Here is a 23,806-nt window from a genome sequence, read left to right as displayed (position 1 = left end):
GGAGTTTGTGGCTGGAAGTCTTACAGCTGTTACATGATGGTTACTGGAATATTTCCCACACAAAGCCTTGGATGGCAGACATATGTAGTGGCCCAGTGTTGACCAGAGGCTGGAGCATTTGGTTGCTGCATGCCCCCTTAATGCTAGTCAACATGTGGGTCACAAGGCTTTGTTCTTCCCATGACCTCCATGGATTTTGTGGGTCCATTTCTGAATGTGTTTTGACTGATTGTCACTAACACATTTGCATTCACTATACATGGTCCACTGCTCCTCAGCCACTACTGAAACCACTATTTAGGCTCCCTCAAAAATGTTTTCTGTGTAAGGTCTCCCAGTTATTTTTGTTTCTGACAATGGACCTCAGTTCCTGTCCCAGGCACTTCATAATTTCTGTATGTAGTCAGGTATTCAGCATATTTGCTCCTCTCCCTTTCACCCTCATGGTAACAGGAAGACTGAGTAAATGGTTCACACCTTTAAGACCCAGATGAAAAAAATATCTGCAGGACTTTCCCACCAAGGAGACATTACAATTTTTTCTGATGGCCTACAGGACAACTCCTCATGGTTCCCGCAGCCCTTCCCAGCTTCTCCATTGGTGTCAATATGAATGCTGTTACACCACCTCCCAGGATCTCACCCACCATTGTCTTACACTGTACTGAGTATCCCACTGTCGATGCCAGTCTGGGTGTGTGGTTTTGGTTGGCACCCCTGCTGATGACCGTCAGTCATCATGCATCAGAATGGCCACCATGTCCACACTCTCGAGACTGGAGACTGGGTAGTTTGGCAACATCAAAATCAGCTCCAAGTCTAGGTGAGCACTTACTGCCCCATTTCAGCTACCCCACAACCTCTACTGGTACCGCAGTCGCTGGGAGTTGCCTATCTGCCTGGGAGTTGCTCTTGTCCCTCGCCTCTGGGGCCTCCATGGACATGAATGCTGTCTCCACACCTGAACCACCCACACATTGCCTGGGGAATCAGTGATGCTCTGTCCCCATGAGGAAGGTGCATAGTGATCCACACCTGTGATCTGGGCATGTAGTTGAATGGTGCACTTAGGAGTCAGAAGATGCTACCACCAGCATAGGCTGCCACTCTTGGATGTGTGCACAGTCTCTCCACAGTGCACTTTACCTGTCAGCTGGTGGCTTGTAGAATCAGGCTCAGCCAGCCTTGCTCTCAGCCGTATGTTGACACTACTTATGTTTATCAGACTAGTAGTGTGGCCAGTCCATGTCAGGTGTTTTCTTGTACAAGTGTTCTAGACAGAACAAAGTGTTGTGTCTGTTATTATCTGTATGTTCTTGTAGTCACAACAATGTGGAAGTTTCACCACATCTAGTGAATAGTCACTGCACAATCATAAGGATAGATTTCTTACATGAACATTGCACTAAAATTGGCCTTGGCCAGCATATTATTGAATGTAATGGGATGTAGCTCCATAGGAAAATACTGCTGTCAAGGTACACTGTCACAAAGTTCATCCCTGCCATGAGGGGGACCAATTAGACTGTGTGCAAGGCCACTAAGCATTAATTCGCATGATAAAGTATCACAAGATACAAGAAAAGTACAATGGATGAGTGCAAGAGTCGATTTACTGGTAAACATAGTGTATGTGGTTCAACTACTGGAGCGTAATAAGGAGTTGTGTTAGGCATGGTGTTTCTTACACAGGAATATGGTAATCATACAAGATTTGGACAATGGGCAATTAGTGTCCATCAGAACAGATAAATCTGAGACTGAAATATCTGAAGGGTTAGTGATCAGCAAATTGGAATCTTAGAGTACGATGATCTGGACATTGTAAGCTGCATTATGAAAAAAGGTAAAACCCTTGAAAGGAACATAAAAGTTAATAATGGAATAATAGTTAATAGATTTTGGAGCTCTGTTTAATCCTCATGGAGCTGTCCCAGTAACCCCAATGACACAGTATAGCATCTGCACTAGGAATGAACCTCCAGTGTATTGTAAACCAGACAGAATACCATGTCACCTGCAAGCAGTGATGGAAGAGTTCATTAACCAACAGTTAATGGACAGTATCATTCAGAAAAGTGCAAGTTCTTATGGAGCACCATTAGTGATCATTTCCAAAAGGAGTGTGGATGGCACAAAAACACTTCAGTTTTGTTGTAATTACAGATATCTTAACAGCTGTATAATGGATACTTTGGATAATTTATGGCAGTGTCAGTATTATTTCATCATGGATTTGTAGAGTGGCTATTATCATCTAGAAGTAGAGCCACAGGATCTCCCAAAATGGATTTATGGTTCCTTCGAGGCACCACCAATACTGATGCATGGCATCTCTATTACAGAGTGCACCGGCCACATTTCAGCAATTCTTAGATGTAGTTTTGTGAGGTTTGAAGCCAAGGTGATGTATTTTACATTTAGATGACATGATTAGCTTTGTGAAGAGCATGGAACAACTTGTGCTGCAACTAATGGAAGTGTTTTGCCTTTAGGAAGGATATGGAAGAACATGTAATATGACTGACATAGATGTTTAAGCAATTGTGTGCACCACACCTCAGACTCAGCACAGACAAATACCACTTCACACTACAGAGAGTATATTTAGGACGTATAATTAGCCAGGAGAGAGTCTGGATGGACTCTAAAATATTAAATGCCATACACGTTTTCTGGACACCATGTACAGAGGAGTTACAGTCTTTCTTCCACCAAGCAAATTACTATAGAAAATTTGTTCTTAAATTTTCAGAGAAAGCACAAACTCTCAATCACCTATTGAAAAAAAAGGAGTGAAGTTTCATAGATCACTGAAGTGTAAAGATGTCTTCATTAAATTGAAAGAATTGTTGATTAATGGTTTGGTGTTGATTCTTCGAAATTATGATAAGGAATTTATGTTGTCATCTGACAGAAGTAATCATGCATTTGGCTGTGTGTTAAGAACTGGATGGAGTGGAGCATCCAGTTGTGTATGTCTCGCAGCTGTTGAATAAAGATGAAAGAAATTACTCTACAACACACAAGGAAATGTGAGCATAATATAATGGCATAATGTACTTGTGATAGTATTTATATGGTAGGAAATTTAAAGTAATAAAAACTGTGTAGCACTGAAATGGCTGTTATGTTTGAAAGACCCATCAAACAGGTTAACACTTTAAGCCTCAGTCAAAAAGATTATGTGTTGTGAAGAATGGGCCACATTGTGTGCAGTGGCAGCAAGCACTAGCAGCTGACAAAGACTGTAAGCTATCCTTAACACAGCCACAATTTTTTGTATGCAACAGAGTGTTATGTAAGCAAACAGAACTCAGACCTCAGATGTGATTCCAGCTGTACTGTGGAAAGAAGTATTAAGACAGGCACATGTTCATGTGTTAGTGCACTGTTTTGGTCAAAGAACCATGGGACAACATGTAGCCGTACAGTACTGGTGGTGAACACATAAGTAGGAACAGTATGTGAAGATCTGTGTACCTTGCACACAGTGAGCTAAATTGAGCCAACACCATATTCTGCTACAAAGATCACCATAGGCTAGTAAACTATTTGATGTCAGCCAGTAGAAGGCCTCCGGTTGTAGAGTAACAGTTCAGCTCCCAGAAACATCAGGACTAGGTGCATCTCAAAGACCCATGGCTAGTGGAGGCAGTGTCTAGTTGTAGTTGAGGACTGATGACCCACCAATGGAATACTTTCAGTGTAGGCTGTGATGAATGACTAGTACTGCACAGCTTTTATGGGCAGTATTTCTAACCACTCAGCCTGATTCAGTTGTGAGGGTATGTCACTTCTGGTGATGAAGACTACAGTAGCGGTGCAGTGCTTAGTCCCAGAATTGTGTAACCCAGATCACTACTGAGATGGCATGGCCCTTGGCTCATGGTGCGTTGACAATGTTGTGGCCCTGGTAGTAGGTGAAATTACTCAATGTGCTAACTGTGCTTCCTTCAGTGCCACAGCATAGGCTTTTGTTATGTCAACTCAAAACCTTTCCAGCTTCTGGCAGGGAAGTGCAGTAGGCAGCCTTCTGCCTTGCCTGATCACAGGTTGTGGGTGCTAATTTGAAAAGACAGTGGCATGACATTCCATATTGCTCTCTTGAGTTATCTTCTGGCACAGTGAACCTAAAGTGAATAATGTATTTTCTTCAGAAGAAGTGAACAAAAGAATATTACATAAAGGACATAACCATACTCCCCGCAGAGGGCTTTTTAAGGATTGTGGAGTCCTTATGCTTACTTCCTAAAACATTTGCAACTTAATGGATATTGTTGCTCATCATAAAAATCAGTTTCATCTCAACTGTGATTTATACAATCAAAGCAAGACACACAAATACTTTTCATGTCAACTGTTGCCTCCTTGTCTAGGGTACAGAAAAGAATTTAGTACTCTCTTGGGAAGATATTTAACAAGCCCCCATCTAACATTAAGCAATAAATTGAGGATCCTTGTCAATTAAAAAGAAAATTAAAAATCTTTATGCAAATTATCTGCCGGCTCGTGTGGCCGAGCGGTTCTAGGCACTTCAGCCTCGAACCGCGCAACCGCTACGGTCACGGGTTCGAATCCTGCCTTGGGCATGAATGTGTATGATGTCCTTAGGTTAGTTAGCTTTAAGTAGTTCTAAGTTCTAGGGAACTGATGACCTCAGATGTTAAGTCCCATAGTGCTCAGAGCCATTTGAACCATTTGGACAAATTATCTAACTATCTGAATTCAGGGACTGGAAAGTGATGGAATATAGTACAGTAGACACCAGATACACTGTGATCTAATATACCACAGATTTGGATATAACTTGCTATGAATGATTTTTACACTCTCAGTATATTTTATAATTTTGAGAAAAACCTTACTACAGTCTGTATGTAGCCTTTCTGCAGTATAATTTACTGCTGCAACCTCAAAGCTCTGTAAACAATAACCAAAACAGCTGGACATAATTAAACTCAACCTTTGGTTTTTCTTATCAACACATAAGAATTGCTGCTGGACAGAAGCTTTGGATACACATCTCATTAACATCGTGAAGCAGTCAACAAAGTGACTGCTCAACAGTGATTGGCAATAATCAAAATGAGCACAACTATCATGTGCATCATAAATTATCAAGTTCATTGTCCAGGTTTTTGTGTGCTTTTTACAGTACATATTCTGTGTGTGATGAACTAAAAATTTTTGACTGTGTGAAGATTCGTGAAACTAAAGGAAGTGTATCACGTGAGCGTGGTGTACCTAAAAATCAATCAGGGGATGTGTGAAAGAAGAGAATAAACTTAAAAGTTTTGCAAATTGAGTTGAAGGTCTTGTGGAATTGTACCAAACAAGGAAAAGACAATTAACTCAACAACTGCCTTTATAGGTGGCTTTTAATAAAGAGAACTGAAGATGTATCACTTTCTAGGCCAATTATTAAAGCCCAACATGAAAACTTTCACTTTGATTTACATAGCAAGAAACACAGTATAGCTTCCAATGGACGGCTTTCAAAATGGAAATATCACTACGTAATTTGCCAAACGATGGTTGAAGGGGAAGCGAGGTCTTCCAACAGTGAATCTGTTTCTACAAAAAATAATGGTAGCTGAAAATTTAACAGGTTATTGAGTGTATAATTGTGATGAAATGGCACTTTCTTCCAACTAGAATTCTTGATACAAAAAAATCATGAAATAAGATGGGTTTGAAAATGAATAAAGACAGAATAATTCTCCTCTTTGCCACAAGTAAACTGGGCAGGTATAAGCTGATACCTCCTTGTACAGGTGGAAGTAAAAGCCTGAGATGTTTCCAACACATAAACATGTCATCATTACAATTCACTTACAGGCTTTCAAAGAGTGCTTGGATGACATGTGACATTTTCACCAACTGGTTCGAAGAAGAGTTTTCTCTGTCAGTGAGACAGGACCTACAGCCACTTAAGCTAAGAGAAGAAGCTCTACCAACCCTTGATCACTGTCCAGCTCATCCACCTGCTGATGTGTTGCAATCAGAAGATGGAACCTTTGTTTTTGTCAAAAAACACCAACAGCATTAATTCATCTGCTGGATCAAGGCATCATACAAGCATTTAAGGCTCATTATTACCATGAATTGCTCATTTCTAATGTTCTTTAAATTTAAATACAATATGGTACAATATGCATAAAATTGGATTACGTGTTCCTCCTAACTCTCCATGCAAAGTTTATCAAAGCAGAACTCACTCTTGATATATTGTGCACATGCTACAATGCGGGAGTGAGGCAGGTCCAGCAACAACCATGTTATGTTGGGCTTCTCCTGTACATTTATATCAACAGTATTGACAGTGCCAAGAGTGCTCTCAGCAGTGAGTGTATATACATGTACAATAGCCAGTCAGCTCCTTGCCATCCATGTGTTCACTGTGTAAAAAGAGATGTACTTTGTATTTAACCTTTCATTAATAAATGTTCATCACGTGTTAGCAGAGTGTGGTTGTTAAGTAAAAAGACTGTTATTCAGAAAAGTGGGGATTGATTGTAAACTAAAAGGAAGGCTCTTACTCACAAATGGTGCTTTGTAAAAATGGACGTGGCTGATATTAAGATACCAGCATTTGATAGAGAAGATTACAGGAACTGGAAATTTTGAATGGAAATGTGTCTGAAAATAAAGAAATTACAAAAAGTGGCTTCAAAAGTGAAAACTAGCATGAACAATGAGGATACACAGGAAGAAGTAAATGTGACCTGAATGAACTACGTATGTCAAGAGGCAACAGGAATTTGGGAGTGATAACAATATTTGAGATGAGGGAAAAGTTCAACACAATATAGTCCAAGGTATCAAGACCACTGTAAATTGTGTGCAGAAACACATTGGACAAACTGGGGTTAAAAGACTATAGCGACATGACAACACTTTTCAGTATTTTTGAGGAAAAAAAAAAGAAAAGAAGTTAAAATTAGCAAGTGTGAGAGTGACGGAAAAGGAGAGAATAAACTACATGTTGAGAACCTTGCCAGAATCTTTGAGCTGTACCGAGGACTTGATCAATGTTTTGCAAGAAGAAGATTAGAGAGTCAAATATGTTAAAAGTAAAATTCAATTGATGTATTTAACAGACAAGAATGGAAGTGAAGGTGCAAACACCAATGCATTTCAGGCTGAATAAAATACCAGTGTAAGGTACCAGGAGCAGTTTGTGATGGAAGTGACAAACCAGGATATTTCAAGAGGAACTGTTGCCAGTCAGGAACAAGCAGAAATTCATTGACACAGACATATTCAAGGAGGTAGTCATGGCAGTTAGCAACAAGGGCCAAGTGAGCAGTAGAGCAGGGATAACAAAATCTGGTCTGTGATCGATGTACATAATAAGGTTCAAGAGGTGGTAATCATTCAGGACACAGAGGATATCAGCAAAATGAAAACAGCTTCAGCAATTTGGTTATGAAGGTATAGGCCTAACCTACATTAGCATGTAGTAAGTTTGAGTCAGGTAACAGTGTACAGATTAATGGGTTATCTTAGACCGTGATTGCATAGATCATGTCAATGATAATGAAAAATATTTTTATGACTGCATATCTTTAAAAGACCCCGTGAATCTAAAAATTGCAGAGAGTTAAGTTTTGCAGACTACAAAAATAGGACACACGTGGTAAGTTATTTTATAAGTTTATAACTTTGGGAAGACATGTTTCAATTGAAATTAAAAATGGAATAATGTATTTTACATACAGGAAATTTGATTAGGTATGTTAAATTAATATAAAAGCATAAAATTGTGGCTGTAATGCAATATCCAAAAGAGAAAATGGCATCATACATTATGACAAGTAAATTTTATAAGGGGCATTCAAATGGAAATGAGCTGGGATCTGGAATGTGCAAATCAGTGACAAGAGAGTAATATTGTGGTGTGTGTAATGAGGTGTGCTTCCAACGAGAGCGTGGAAGTTCACACCCTGTCACTAGAGGGCACGCGTGCACATCACGTGACTATACAGAGCTAGCAGCAGCATGTATCAATCATCCAATGCTGCCAGTCACATTGTAAACAGTGACATGGAGGCATCAACAGAAAAGCAAACAGGTGTTATTTGTTTTCTGACAGCGAAGGAGTAGGAGGAACGGACATTCATTGACGAATGTCACAAGCGTTCAGTGAACACTGCATGTCCCTTGCAAGAGTCTATGCTCAGGAGGAGAATGCATTCCTGGCACAAGTGGTGGCTGGAGATGAGTCATGGTGTCATCACTTCAAACCAGAATCAAAATAACAGTGTCCGGTGGAAGCATCCAGGGTCACCACCACCAAAAAAAGCCTAGGCCATCCACACGAGTGCAAGAAATGTGCTGATGTTCTTCTTTGACCAAGATTGCCCCCTTTTGATTCACTTCCTGCAGCACAGGAGAACAGTGAATGCCCAGCATTACTCAAAAACTTGACCATCCTTTGCCAAGCGATCAAATCAAAATGACCAGGCAATCTCACCTGTGGGGTCATTCTGCTCCACGACAATGCAAAGCCTCATATGGGCAACACAGTCATGACCCTCCTGAAGAAATTCAAATGGGAGGTTCTTGGCCACCCTCCATACAGCCTATACCTCTCTCCCTGTGATTATGCCATTTTTGGTCCCCTTAAAAAGGCTCTGAGGGACAAACGATTCACCTCGGTCGACAATGTCCAGCTATATGTGTGGAACTGGTTAACATCGCAGCCCTGGGAATTTTATGGGACAGCCTTGTGTCACAGTGGGACAAGTGTCTCAACAACCAGGATCAATACTTCTAACATACAGGTACTGGTTTCTGTAATCATGCTTCTGGCTCGTTTCTTTTTGAATACCCCTTATAATAATGTGACTGCACTGCAGTTACAGAGGAATTAGCTACGAGTTTAGAATAAGTATTTATGAAATGTAAAGTGTACAATTTACCATTTTAAAAGAACTGAAGCAAAAGAAATGAAACATTAGAGACTATTCACACTGATATGAATGGGCCTCACTCAACTTATGGTTTATGAGGGGAAAGATATTATGTTACTTTGATGGATAAGTGTAGTAAAGCTGGTAGAGTCTACACTATCAAATCTAAAAGGCAAGTTTATGATTGTTTTGTGGAATATTTATTGAAACTGTGAATGTAACTGGTAAAACTATTAAGAAATTGAGATGTGGCAATAGAAAGGAATATTTAAATTCAGATACTTATCACTATATAAGATAGAAATGAATCATTTTAAATGCAAGCCTTCACTATGTACATAAATTAAATGGTACAACTGAAAGATGCATCAGGTCAGTTGTTGATACATCAAGATGCCTGGTAGCTGAAGCAAAAGTAAATAGATTTTGGCCTTAACTAGTTTGTGCAGTTGCATGCCTTACTATTGAAAGAATAACTCCTTATGATGTATTGTTTGAAAAGAAACTTAATGGCAAACATTTAAAGTATTATGGAAATTACAGAACAAAGCATGTTAACCAAAAATTTACTTGTTTAGCAGTCTTTTTGTCAAACCTACCTGTCACCTCGACATCTCCACTACCGGTACATGGTGAGTAGTGATCTATCCTTTTCATAATACTGGCATTTTTCCATCCTGAATTTTCCATTATTTGATTTTATCTAAAGGTATCTGATTCATGGTGTGAACACTTTAGTGTTCTGAGTGCAAAAGCATAGATAATGAATATGTAAATGAGCACATGAAAGAAAAGGTTATCAGGGAGTTCAGGCAATTGGAAACAAGAACAAGAATGTGAGTTGAGAAGGTCAGCTAGAGAACATAGTGTCTGATACGTTTGATCATTATGTCAGGAGTAATTTTATTTATGCTAACCTATTTATTTCTGATATTCCAGAAAATATTGAATGGGTGATGAATAGTTATGAGTCAAAAGTTTGGGAGCAAGCAATGGATAAGAAAATTGAATACTGAAGATCAAGATAGTCAGCATCAAGATACTTTAACCCATCCATCCTTATAATTTTAATACTATTTGTTGAATTTTTTATACATAATGTGTTATGTTTTGGCATTTTCAATAATACATATTTTCATATTTTACAACATTTTATGTGACTTGCTGACAAATCTGGCACTGCCTGTGTATTCATTTGGCCAATTTTCAATTAGAAACAAAAACTCTCTGAGTTTGTAGTGTACTAACACTAAACAAAATTCATTTCCTTATATCTTTGGAGACAGCTCATTTTGAAAACAGCTTTGAAATTATGAAATAATCAAAAAAATATTCGTAATGTACAAATGTATAAGTACAGTTTCCAAATTAAGAAACATAGACCGTAGAATTTAAATTCTTAGTAATGTTTATGTTATGGAATGTTTGTGACATCATGTCTCTTGAACTACGTGTTTTACAATAATATGCGTGTGTTGGTACTTTCAGTGACATATGTTTACTGTGTCTGTAAAATAATTGTGAATGGAATTAGGAATAAAGAAATTACAAATTTAAATGCCTTGCATAGTGGAGCAGTTTCTCATGCATCTTATTGTATATGACATGATATATTTTCTGAACTATGACAGGCAGTTGGTTCTTATCTCAGAAGGAATTGTTGCCTGATGGTAAGGTATATATGTACTATGTTGGTTGACATCAGTCCAGTGGTTTAGGAGGAGATGTCAGACATACACACATTTGTGCTCCAAATTTTATATGTATGTCTTTAGTCTTGCACCATAATAAAAGAAAAACAATTTTGTTGGGAAAATCCTAAAAACTATAAAATTCAAAAGTATTGCATGTTATCAAAAGACTTTTAAAGAATATGATAAAAGACATTTGTGTAAGAATTTGACCTACATCTCTTTGCACCAATTAGTCAAATACATACGTGTTACTATTGTTCACTAATGAATTTCATGAATGAAAATTTTAAGTTGCATTTGTAATCATGCCTTTGTCCTTCCAGAAAAATAGGATTGATAACAGTAGTTTGTTACTGTTTGAATAAGAGATGTGATTCATATTACAATCCAAGTAACTGACTATTATCCTTTACCAGGTTCATCACTGGGCTACATAAAAGTTTGGTTGATGGAGAATTATGGCTTTCCACATGATGTGAATATATGCCTACCCAAACTCAGACTACAGTTTCCATTTCTCCTGAAGGATCGTATTGAGGGGCGTGCAAAACGCATACTGTATAATCAGCCACTGCCTCTCCTCCTGTCATCATACCGAGGACACCTGCGGGGCATCAACCATCTTGAATACCTTTCTGGATGTGAGCTTTTAATTAGGTATCACATTTTCTTAGTATGTTTAACAGTCATCATTAAACTGATGAAGTAAAAGATTTTTTTTTAATGAAATGGATCTGTAGAACAAAGAAGTTTGCTGTTACATGAACAAGCAGCACTGAACAGATTATTATGAATGCAGTAGTCAGGTATTATGATTTAAAGTTAAAATATTTTGAGGCAGCCATTCCAGGGCAATTATATTGGCAAATTAAAGACAATAGTGAGCAGTTGTTTCAGCTTTGTGGAAGAATAATGAAGTTCATAAGTATATCTGAACAATTCACTTTGTCACTCATATTCTCATCTTTCTACAAATACATCTATGTCTATGCTCTGCAAAGCAGCATGAGATGAGCTGCATGCCAGAGGATACATCTCATTGTGCCAGTTGTTAGAGATTCTTTCCATTTCATTCACATATGGAGTATGGGAAGAATGATTGTCTGAATGCCTCTGTGCATGCAGTAATCAATCTTATTGTCATGATACCCACATGAGCAATACACAGGGGGTTGTAGCATATTCATAGTCATAATTTCTAGACAGTTCTCAAAACTTTGTTAATAGATTTTATTGGGATAGTTTATGTCTGTCTACAACAGTCTTCCAGTTCAGTCCCTTCAGTATCTCTGTGAAGCTCTCCCATGGATCAAACAAACCTGTGGCCGTTTGTGCTACCTTTCTCTGTATACATTCAATATCTCCTGATATTCCTATTTGGTATGGGTCTCATACACGTCAGCTGTATTCTAGAACCAGTCACATGAATGATTTTTAAGCAATTTCCTTTGTGAACTGATTGCACTTTCCCAGTATTCTACCAACAAACTGAAGTCTATTAACAGCTTTACCCACAACTGATTGTATGTGATCATTCCATTTCGTATGCCTACAAAGTGTTACACCCAGATATTTGTATGAGTTGGCCAATTCCAGCACTAACTTATTGATAATGTATTCATAGAATACCAATTTTTTGTATTGGGAAGTGCAAAATTTTACATTTCTGACATTTAAAGCACGTTGCCAATCTCTGCATCACTTTGAAACCTTATCAGGGTCTGACTGAATATTTATGCAACTTCTTTAGACAGTACTTCATCATAGATAGCTGCATCATGTGCAAAAAGTCTCAGGTTACTATTAATAGCTTCTGCAAGGTCATTAATATGCAACATGAACAGCAAGGGTCCCAACACACTTCCCTGGGGCACAACTGAAGTTACCTCTACATCTAATATGACTCTCCATCCAAGATAATATGTTGCACCCTTCCTACCAAAAAGTCCACAATCCAGTCACAAATTTAGCTTAATACCATGTATGATTAAGCTGTTGACAATAAACATAGGTGTGGTAATGAGTCAAATGTTTTTCAGAAATCAACAAACATTGCATCTAGCTGACTGTCTTGATCCAAAGCTTTCAGTATTTTTTGTGAAAAAAGTGCAAGCTGCATTTCACATGATTAATGTTTTCAAAATCCATGCTGGTTGGCATTGACATCATTCTGTTCAAGATACCTCATTATGTTTGAGCTCAGAATATGTTCTAAAATTCTACAACAATCTAATGTCTTGGATACTGGACAGTAGTTTTGTAGATCACTTCCTCTACCCTTCTTATAGATGGCTGTGGTCCATGCTTTTTCCCCAAGAATTGGGCATGGTTTTTTGTTAGAGAGATCTATAACAGTTAGAAGAGACGCTAACTCAGCTGCAAAAATCTAGTAGAGATTCCACTGGGCCCTGGAGCTTTATTCAATTTTAACGCTTTCAGCTGTTTCTCAATACCACTGATAACTTATACTTATTTCATTCATCTTTTCAGTGGTATAAGGATTAAACTGGGGCAATTCTTCTGGGGTTTACTTTGTAAAGGAACATTTGAAAATTGAGTTAAGCATTTTAGCTTTTGCTTTGCTATTGTCAGTTTCAGTTCCTATCTCAGTTGCTAGGGACTGTACACTAATATTGGTGCCACTAACAGGCTTTATATGCAACCAGAATTTGTTTGGGTTTTGTGAAATATGATTTGACAATATTCTGCTGTGGTAATCACTGAAGGCATCACACAATTGCTCTCTTGAGAGCCAAATGTGTTTCATTCAGCATCTCTCTGTCTACAGTTGTATACTTTGTTTTACATATATTATGCAGTGATCTGTGTTTCTTTAGATGTTTCTTTACAGTGACTGTATACCACTGATGCTCCCTCCCATTATGAGATGTGTTACTGGATACATATCTGTCCAGTGCATGGTGAACTATTCTTTTAAACTTGAGCTATAGTTCCTCTACATGTTCCTGCCCTATCTGAAAGATTCAAGTTCCTCACTGAAGTATGAGATTACTGATTTTTTTTATCTAGTTAACTGAAGAAATATATCTTTCTGCTTTTCCTAATGGTCCTTCGTGCTTTGGTAATCACTGTTGCCTCAACTGGGTCATGGTCACTGATACGTTTCAGTGTGGACATCCTCAAAGAAGCCAGGTCTACTCATTACCATTGGATCTAATATATTTTCATCATGAGTTGGGTTCCTAACTATCTGTTCAGAGTAGTTTTCAGAGAAAGCATTTAGTAATGTTTCACAGGATGTCTTATCATGCCCACCACTTACAAACATGTAATTTTCCCAACTAATAGTTGGATGATTAAAGTCTCCACAAAAGATTACAGTATGACTGGAGAACATCCATGCAAGTGAACTGAGGTTTTCTCTGAAGTTTTTGGTCAGATCAGGATATGACTCTGCCTGGCTGCAGAAGGATCAAATTACTATTTTATAACCAACCTTGATACTGAGTCTTGCCCAAACAGTCTCACATGCAGCTTCAGTTTCTATCTCAGTGGGTCTGAGTTTCTTATCTACTGCAACAAATACATGACATCCATTTCCCATTTGCCTATCTCTCTGATATAAAGTTAAATTTTCCCAAACATCTCACTGCTACCAATTTCAGGTGATGACCTGCTTTCTATACCTGGTATTATGTGAGCTTCACCGCTTTTCGGTAGTGCTTCAAACTCTGGCACTTTGTTATGAATGTTTCATTAACAATTAGGATTTTAATACTCTCACATGTGGGAGGGATTTCTTTTGATCTTATACTGTTGCCTTCACATTTCCTACAACTTCCTTTACCTATACTGGATGGAAAGCTGCCTAATCTAAAACAGCCATTTATACACTCCCCACACAGTAGCAGCCTCTGACATGTAGTGCACACATCACCCATTTAGGAAGCCTTTAGAGTTCTCAACCCTCTGACACAAGTCCACGAAGTTACAGCCTATCTTTCACAGAACTTTGGAAGTCTCTCGCTCAGTCCTTCCACTCAAGTCACAATCAGACATCCATGATCAACTATGGGAAAATGCTGCAAATTATGAGCTTTGTTAAAGCTCCATGCACAAGGCTGGTCTTCTCAGCCTGCTCTGCCAAGTGCTGGAATGACCTAACTATGACCTTGGAACCCAGACAACAGGCAACATTTGTTCCAGTGTGCAGTACAATCTGCAGTGGTTACAAACTGTTCCTTAAATGACTGATGGAATAGCCTTTTCAACATGTTGAATGAGGCCACCCCAGGCATGCACACTGAGTGCACCTGGTGTCTTTTTCTGTCTCTTGCTGCCAGTTCCCTATGGGAGATGATCATTTTCCATATGTTTGAACTGCTGATGATTAATTGACCCCTAACATTTTGTGTTTGCCGCCATTTGACACCAGGCAGAACAGCCTCTCCTAAAATAGGTAAAGTGAGTCACACTGGCTCAGTTTCAGTATCAAGAATTTCAAGAATTTTCAAGAATTTTATTCGCCATAGATCATTTTACAATGATATTGGCTTCGTCATACAAGATGTACTAGTACATACAGAATAACAAAATGAACTTCTGTCAATACATTATAAATACATTTGAAGCATGGCAGTGTACCAAATTACAAAGGATAGCTTTTAAAAGCTAATGCAACAAGCTATCTTATAATATAATATAATATGGTATTTTATTGTTTATAGTATAAACTTTGTAATTACACACGATCAACCACAGCACAAAATAATATGTTTAACTACAGACAACTTTTACATGCATATATTCTCCTCAGGCATCTCAAAGAATTCTTTAACATCATAGAATGGATGATCTGACAGCCAGCTGTACCACTTAATTTTAAAAGAATTTGTATGCATAGACTGAACATGAATTGGCAGTTTATTGAACATTTTGACTGGGTTAAGTTTGTGGGAATTTCCTGTTCTCGCTAATCTGTGGTGCGGTATGTCTAAATTACCGTTCGCCCTGGTGTTGTGTTTGTGTATTTCCTTTCTGGCAATAAATTCTGAAATATTATTTTTAATATAGAGTGCAGACACATAGATGTATAAATTTATAATTGTAAGTATTCTGAGTCTGGAGAAAAGAGGACGACAGTGCTCCCTGTGACCTCTTTTACATATTATACGTATGACTTTTTTTTGAAATTTCAATTCGTTTTTGATGTGAGGGGAGTGCCCCCATATAATAAGACCATATGAAATATGTGACTGGAATAGCCCAAAGTATGTCACCCTAAGGTACTCCAAGCTCACTACCTCCCTTAGTTTCAAGAGAAGATATGCCACCCGAGATATTTTTTCACATACATGATTGACATGTTCCTCCCAATATAGTTTTGAGTCAATGTGAATACCTAAGAGTTTTACCGACTTATTGCCTACTTCATTTGATGTTACCATTAAAAGTTGTTGTGTTTTGTCAGGGTTGCATAGGAGCTTATTGGCTGCAAACCAGTCCAGGGCCTTATCTAGTGTTTCTTTTGTTAGGTTATTCAGGTCTGAAATGTTCTGATGTGTGGTAAGTAGTGTTGTATCATCAGCATAACACACAACAGGCTGAGCCATATTTTTAGGTAAATCATTAATAGCGACAATGAAGAAGAAGGGTCCAAGGATAGACCCTTGTGGTACACCTGTGCTGATTTCCATGATGGAAGAATTTAAATTTCTGACTGAAACGAATTGTTTTTGGTTACTTAAATAAGAATTTATCACAGATAAAGTGCTCCCTCTCACCCCATAAAACTCTAGTTTCCCCAGTAGTATGTCAACAGGAATGCAATCGAAAGCTTTGCTTAGGTCACATAATACCAGTGATACCATGTTATTATTTTCAAAAGCTGTTAAGGTTTGGCCGATGATTTCCAAGATGGCCCCTGTTGTGTTCTTCCCTTTTCGAAAGCCAAACTCATTATTACATAGGATATTGTGTTTTTCAAAGAAGTTGCTTATTTGTGTGTGTATCAGTGCCTCAAATACCTTTGAGAATATTGGAACAATGGAGACTGGTCTGCAGCTTTGGGAGAGATGTTTGTCTCCTTTTTTAAAAACTGGGACAACTTTTGATACCTTGAGTGCATCCGGAAAAACTCCTAATTCTACACATTTATTAAAAATATAAGCTAATGGTTTGGCGATTGAGTGTATTGTCTTTTTAATTATGTTATTTGATAACCAATAACAGTCCATACTTTTAGAACCTGAAAATTTGGATACAGCTTTTATAACATCAGCACGTGTGACAGCCCTCCATTGAAATGCCAGGTTAACAGGCAGTGGTGTTCCAACAAGGTTCATTGCAGATGAATTTGTTGCTTTGATACTGTTACTTATTTCTTTAACTGAGTTTAAAAAGTACTCGTTTAATTCTTCAGGATCAAGCAGAGCTGTTTCTGTGTGTTTCAGTGTATTCTCTTGTTTTATTATTTGCCAGGCTGCCTTACATTTATTGGGAGCTCTTTCTATATAGTTCTCCACTGCTTTCTTTTTTGCCGGAAGAAGTTTTGCTTTATAGTATTTTTTGCATTTCAGATATGATCTATGAATGTTCACACTCTGTTCTGCCCCTTGGTCAGAGGCTTGTTTATGCATCTGGTACAGCATATGCAAGTTTCCTCTAATTTCTACTAGCTCTTGTGTGAACCAGTTCAGACTTTTCTTTTTCATTTAATTTGGATATCTAATTTTTTTTTACTGGTGAGCAAGAATACCATAAATCTGTGTACTTTTTAAAGAAGTTACCAAAGCTAATTTCAGCTTCCCTTTTTCCAGATTGACAATTATATATAAAGTCCCAATCTGCACTTCCTAATCTATCAACAAAGATATTTATGTACTCTTCCTTCTGTCTTCGTACCACTACTACTTTAGATTCTTCAGTTTTAACTGGCTGCCTCTTACAGAGGGTAAGGAGTAGTGGCTCATGATCTGCAAATCCACTTTCTGCAAGTCTAACTGTAAAATCCTCCTTATGGAAATTCACAATAATATTGTCTATACAGGCATTCTTACTTGTGGCACAGTTATTTGTACAATAGAGGTCTAATGATCTTAGCATATTCAAAAATGTCCTAGCAACTGGTCTCTGTGTGTTTACCATTTCTATGTTGAAATCACCACATATAGCAATTCTCGTTTTACTCTTCAATATTTTTTAAATTATTAATTCACATTTTTCAATAAACAAATTTACATCACCATCTGGCGACCTATATAGACTAACTACCACTATATTTTCATTCATTAGTTTTACACAACTAAACTCCCCATCTAGCTCTGAGGAGTATGTAAATACATCAATTCTGGAAAACATTATTCCTTCTGTGACAAAAATTCCCGCCCCACTTCTTTCTCTGTTTTCTACATATCATGTCTCCCACAACATACCCTTGGGGAATGAACATATTTACTTGTTCTTGTGTTAACCAGTGCTCAGATACACATATAACATCTACATGCTCAGTGTTACATAAATGTTCTAATTCTAAAATTTTATTTCTAATACAACGTATGTTAACTTGTAGAAAAGTAAGTAGTTTGTCTCTGTCTGTATTCCTCTGAGAGCAATTTGACTTTATATTTGAAATTGTAGGTTCCGTTAATGTCTTTAATCTTGATGCACTGTGATCATGTGTGTTATGATAGTCACATACCTGTTCATCCATTTGATGACTCACTTTGTTAACTGCTTTCATCTGTGAAACCACTGCTGATACCACCAAAAATCCTGGTCCCTCGGTTGTGGTTTCTTTTTTTCGGGTAAACTTGTTGGTTAGGGGGATTGGTGTCAGCACTTGTGCATGGTGTGCCCTGTCACCTGTCAAACCAGCACACATCAATCTGCAGTTGGTTGCACACTGTTCCTTCAATGATGCACACTGTTCCTTCAATGACTGATGGAACAGCCTCCTCAACATTTTGAATGAGGCCCTCCAGGCATACACACTGAGTGCACATGGTGTCTTTTCCTGTCTCTTGCTGCCATTTCCCTAAGGAGGATGCTCAACATGCTAATGATTAATCAACCCCTAGCATTTTGTCTTTGTTTCCACTTGTCACCAGATAGAAAAGCCTTCCCCAAAATCAGTGAAGTGAGCCCCCTGGCTCATTTTCAGTTTCAGTGAAAGACAGCACCAAGAAACTTGTTGGTTTGCAGGATTGGTACAAACCCCTGAGTCCTGCCTGGTCCTCATCCACTCTGTACAGGACACCTAGATTTACCATTGATGCACCACTCACAGGTGGATGAGTAATGAACAATCCTATACTATCTGCGGAGGATACAGAATCCACAGGAGAGGACGGTACTTGAGGTACCTCAGGTATCAGTATCACAGGTATGCAACTCTCAGAAGCTCTTCCAGCACACTGATTTGCAGCAGCTGCCAATCATTTGACAGCAGTCAGGGTGATTCCCAGCTGCTTGTGAACATCAACCAACTCATCCCGTGAATGAGAACAGCACCTTCAGTGTGAGTAGTGGTTTCACGTATCTCCTTTTTAAAGTAAGTTTCTGTTATAACAACAATCCAAGAATTTAATAGCCACTGATATTTTTCACAATATGGTACTACATTTGTCACTCATGAATTTGTCAGTATTACAATAAAACTGACACTTTAACTTGTTCAGTACCAAAATTTATCCATGTCTGGTTACAAATATTCTTTTATTTGCTAAAACAGCTCAAAGTTTAATAGTTGTGATATTTATATCTAATACTGTTTAAGCACTATCTTTTTCCTTGATACAACTTAAATTGAGCATATTAAGTTCAGCTTCATGTTGTGCCACCAGTTGGTCAACTTTGTTATTGGCAACTCAGTAAGTGGTCTCTTTTACTCATAAATTATTTACATTCTACCAGAACTTTCCCACTTAACTATGGCATTTAGATGTTAATATTTTCTTAAGTCAGTAGGTATTTTCAAACCTTATTTCTTTAACATCTTAAGTATTATTCTGCTTAACAAATTCACATTTAGACACACTTTCTCATCTCATTTTTATGTTTCACTTGGTGTCTTGCCTGTTTTGTAACTTCAATATTTTTGATTTTATTTGTTTTGTGGCTGCAAAATGAATTTTCTGCCTTTGACTCAGTGCTATGGTGCCACCTCACACTACTAGTGTCCAACTGCCACACAGCCAGGAAAGACCCAGTCCCAGCAACTCTCCAGGCTACTTACTACTCTGTTAGTGCCGCGCAGGGTAGCCACATGGTCTGAGGTGCCTTGTCACGGTCCATGTGGCTTCCCCAATCGGAGGTTGGAGTCCTTCCTCGGGCATGGATGCGTGTGTGTTGTCCATAGTGTAAGTTAGTTTCAGTTAGATTAAGTAGTGTGTAGGCTAAGGGACCAATGACCTCAGCAGTTTGGTCCCATAAGACCTTACCACAAATTTCCAATTACCCTGTTTGCCAGCTTACTTTGTGGGTTTTATTTCCACCAATTGGAGAAGCTGAAGTGTCATCTGCTGGCTAGCAGACAGCTTCAGGTGTAACCTCCTCCTGAGCTGTGCTCCCATGTGTCATGACTTGCATGTGCTGTGTCCAGTCACAAGTCAAAACAGCACATGTCAAATGCCAAAAGGCCTGGAGTGTAATAAACTCCATTGCTCACACTAAACACAAAGAGGAAATCACCATTACCCCAGAAGAATTTAATAAATATTGAATTCAGTCCATTGAAGAAATTAGTAACTCAATAAACAAACCCCCTGAAAATGCACTTAGTATTATGGACAGCTGCTTTGAAAAGCTTCCCCCAAGCACCTTCACTTTCACAAAAGTGAGTCCAAATAATATCCTAAAAACAGTGAAAAATTTCAAACCTTCAGTTAGTGTTGATTACTATGATATGTCATGTAATTTGTTGAAAGATGTTATTCATTGTGTGATTTATCCCTTAACTTTTTGTATTAACAAATGCCTAGTTGAAAGTAAGTTCCCCAACATACTAAAAATTTCTCGAGTTGTGCCCATATATAAAAAAGGGGAAAAGAACTGTCCCGCTAGTTACAGACCTATATCCATAACCCCAGTTTTTTCAAAAATTTAGAAACATTTATGTATCAGCAAGTTAGTGTTTACTTGTGTAAACTAAACATATTTAGTGATAAACAGTTTGGATTTAGGAAAGGTAAATCCACAACAGATGCAATGGACTCCCTCATAAAATTAGTACTAGATGTGTCCGAGGCTAGGGACTACACCCAGGCTACATTTTGTGACCTGAGCAGAGCCTTTCACTGTGTAGAGCATGACAATCTGCAGAACAAGCTAGTTTACTATGGTTTTGATGACAACAGTATAAATATGTTCAGGTCTTTTCTAGAGAACCTTCAGCAAGTTGTGTGCATTGGTAGGGAGAAATCAAATTTGGTTAATGTTAGGTACGGAGTGCCTCAATGGTTGGTGCTTGGACCTTTACTGTTTATACTAATGATTAATGACCTGCCCTTGTTCATAAATTCTCACACAATATTGTATGCTGATGACACAACCTTTATACATAAAAACTCTGATATAGGTACACTGAAGACACTGACCGAAAATACCCATGCTCAATCCTCATTATGGTTCAAAGCTAATGGCTTCTTACTAAATGAAAACAAAACCCAGACACTTTCCTTTAGCCTCAAAGAGATTCCTAACTACCAAGAACTAGAAACTGTCAAATTTTTAGGTGTTACTATTGTCAATAAATTGACATGGGAACCACACATTAAAAATATATTGGCTAGGCTTCCAAGAGTTATTTATCTAATTAGAAATTTAAAAAGACATGTTCCCAATTACTATGTGAGATCAGCATATTTTGTCTTCTTCCAAAGCATAATCTCTAATGGAATCTTACTGTGGGGTAGTAGCTGTCATGTAAATGACATTTTGCTTTTACAGAAGAAAGTAATAAGAATAATAACAGATTCTGATAAAACCAAACACTGGAAACCTCTGTTTATTAAATTGCAGTGTCTTACAGTGGTAAACTTATTCATCTACAATGTTTTATTGTACATTAGAAACAATGTCTCTAATTTTGTGTTGAGAAGTGATATTCGTAGCCACAATACTAGAAACAGAACATCTGTAGATGTGCCATATCATAGGTTATCAAAATCGCAAAACTCCCACCTAGTACTTGGACTAAAGATGTTTAATAGATTAAGTTCTGACTTTAAAGAACTGCCTGTAAATATTTTTAAAGCTAAATTATACAAGCTACTAGTGAACAATCCATTTTACATCATTGATGAATTTTTTGAACATGAAAATACTGTATTATAATGTGTATCCAATTTATGTAAACCAATTTACATCCATGTAGTAGTTTATGTAGAAATACATGCACTTGACTTTGTCTATTGCTGTAATCAGCCAAATTATTATTATTATTGTTATTATTATTATTATTATCATGTCTTCCTGTCATGTCTCAGTATTTGACATAAAAATCATACTGTGGATCTTTGCAAAGATTATTTGCAAAGAGGGTTTGCCACAAATGATTGACATTGACAACAGCCCACAGTTTACCTCTGCACTATTTCAATACTGCATCACAGGCAGAGGCATAAAACATTTCAGAGCCACATCCTTTCATTTGGAACATAATGGAAAACTGAAACTGGGCATGCCTCCAGGCTTAACCCTAAGTTTCATTCTCACTGTTATATCCACTTTTGATTTTTGAATACAACTATCATAGGTCTTCACAGGGGCTATACAGCATAATACCGCAGGAACAACAGAGTTGGTGCAGGACTATGGCTTTCACAACAACAAGAGATATATTTAAAATGGATTAAATGTGCTCAAATGTAACCAGCCAATCAATAGCGATGAAATAAATAATAATGACATGAAAGTTAAGTTTACAGTGTAATGCAACTGACTGAGACTCACCAACTGAATTATGTGATATATCCCTTCAGTATACATCCTGATATACTGCAACTACGTTGCCTGGAGATATATTTTCGATTGTGTCATGATTTTCAATTTATATTAATATAGCATAGATGAACTGGACCTTCAGAATGAAATGTCTTAACTGAATTTTATAATATGAGGAAACATATGATCATCATGTAAACCAATGTAATATAGTATTCAGTAGGAATTAGAACAACTTTATTTGGGATTTTAGTCAATTCTGTAGTGAGTAATTGGAGTGGTGATGTGTTTTTGATTAATTTCTACTAACCACATAATGGAGATGTTGAACTGCAGGCAAGTGGAACAAAAAAACTGCTAAACAAGTAAGATTTGGGCTGAAAGGCCTCCTTGTAAAGTTGACAACACAAACACCTGTTCACGCAAGCAAAATTCACACACAAATGGCACTGGCTCAGGTCACTGAGGCCGGACTGTGAGCAACTGCACATATCAGGAGAAGCGGCCTGGGTGGTGGAGGTAAGGAAGAGGCTGGAGCAGGAAAAGGTAGGCATAGCAGGGTGGGGGTGGGGGACAGCAGAGTGATACTTGTGGGAGGATTCAGCGGTATGGTAGAGAGAAGGTAGGGCAGCTAGGTGAAATCAGGAGATTTGACAGGGGATGGGGAAGGGTATGGGGAAGGGAGCAGAAAAGGAGAGAAATAAAGACTGTGGGTTTGTTGGTGGGATAGAAGGCTGTGTAGTGCTGGAGTGGGAGCAGGAAAGGGTATACGTGGGTGAAGGACAGTAACAAACTGAGTGTGAGGCCAAGAGGTTTGCAGGAATGTGAGGTATGTTGCAGAGAGAGTTCCCACTGGTGTAATTCAGAAAAGATAGTGTTGGCAGGAAGGATCCAAATGGCACAGGTCATGAAGCAGTCATTCAAGTGAAAAACATTGTTTTGGGAAATGTGCTCAGCAACTGAGTGGTCCACCTTTTTCTTGGTCACAGTCTGTCCGTGGCAATTCATGCAGACAGCCAGCTTCTTGTTGTCATGTCCACACAGAAAACAGCACATTAGTTGCAGGTTATCTTATAGACAGCATGACTGTTTTCACAGGTAGCCTTGCTATTGATGGGGTAGGTGATGCTGATAACTGGACTGGAGTAGGTAGTGGTGGGAGAATGTAGGGGACAGGTCTTGCATCTAGGTCTGTAAGGGGAATATGAGTTTTGCAGCAAGGTGTTGTGAGCAGGGGTGAATTAGGTATAGCTGTCCCTTGGCCACAGTTTGGTAGTGGCCATTGATGTG

Source organism: Schistocerca piceifrons, chromosome 6, assembly GCF_021461385.2.
Source record: "Schistocerca piceifrons isolate TAMUIC-IGC-003096 chromosome 6, iqSchPice1.1, whole genome shotgun sequence".
NCBI classification, from domain to species: domain Eukaryota; kingdom Metazoa; phylum Arthropoda; class Insecta; order Orthoptera; family Acrididae; genus Schistocerca; species Schistocerca piceifrons.
The sequence above is the reverse complement of the archived record's forward strand: the minus strand, read 5'-3'. Positions refer to the sequence as shown.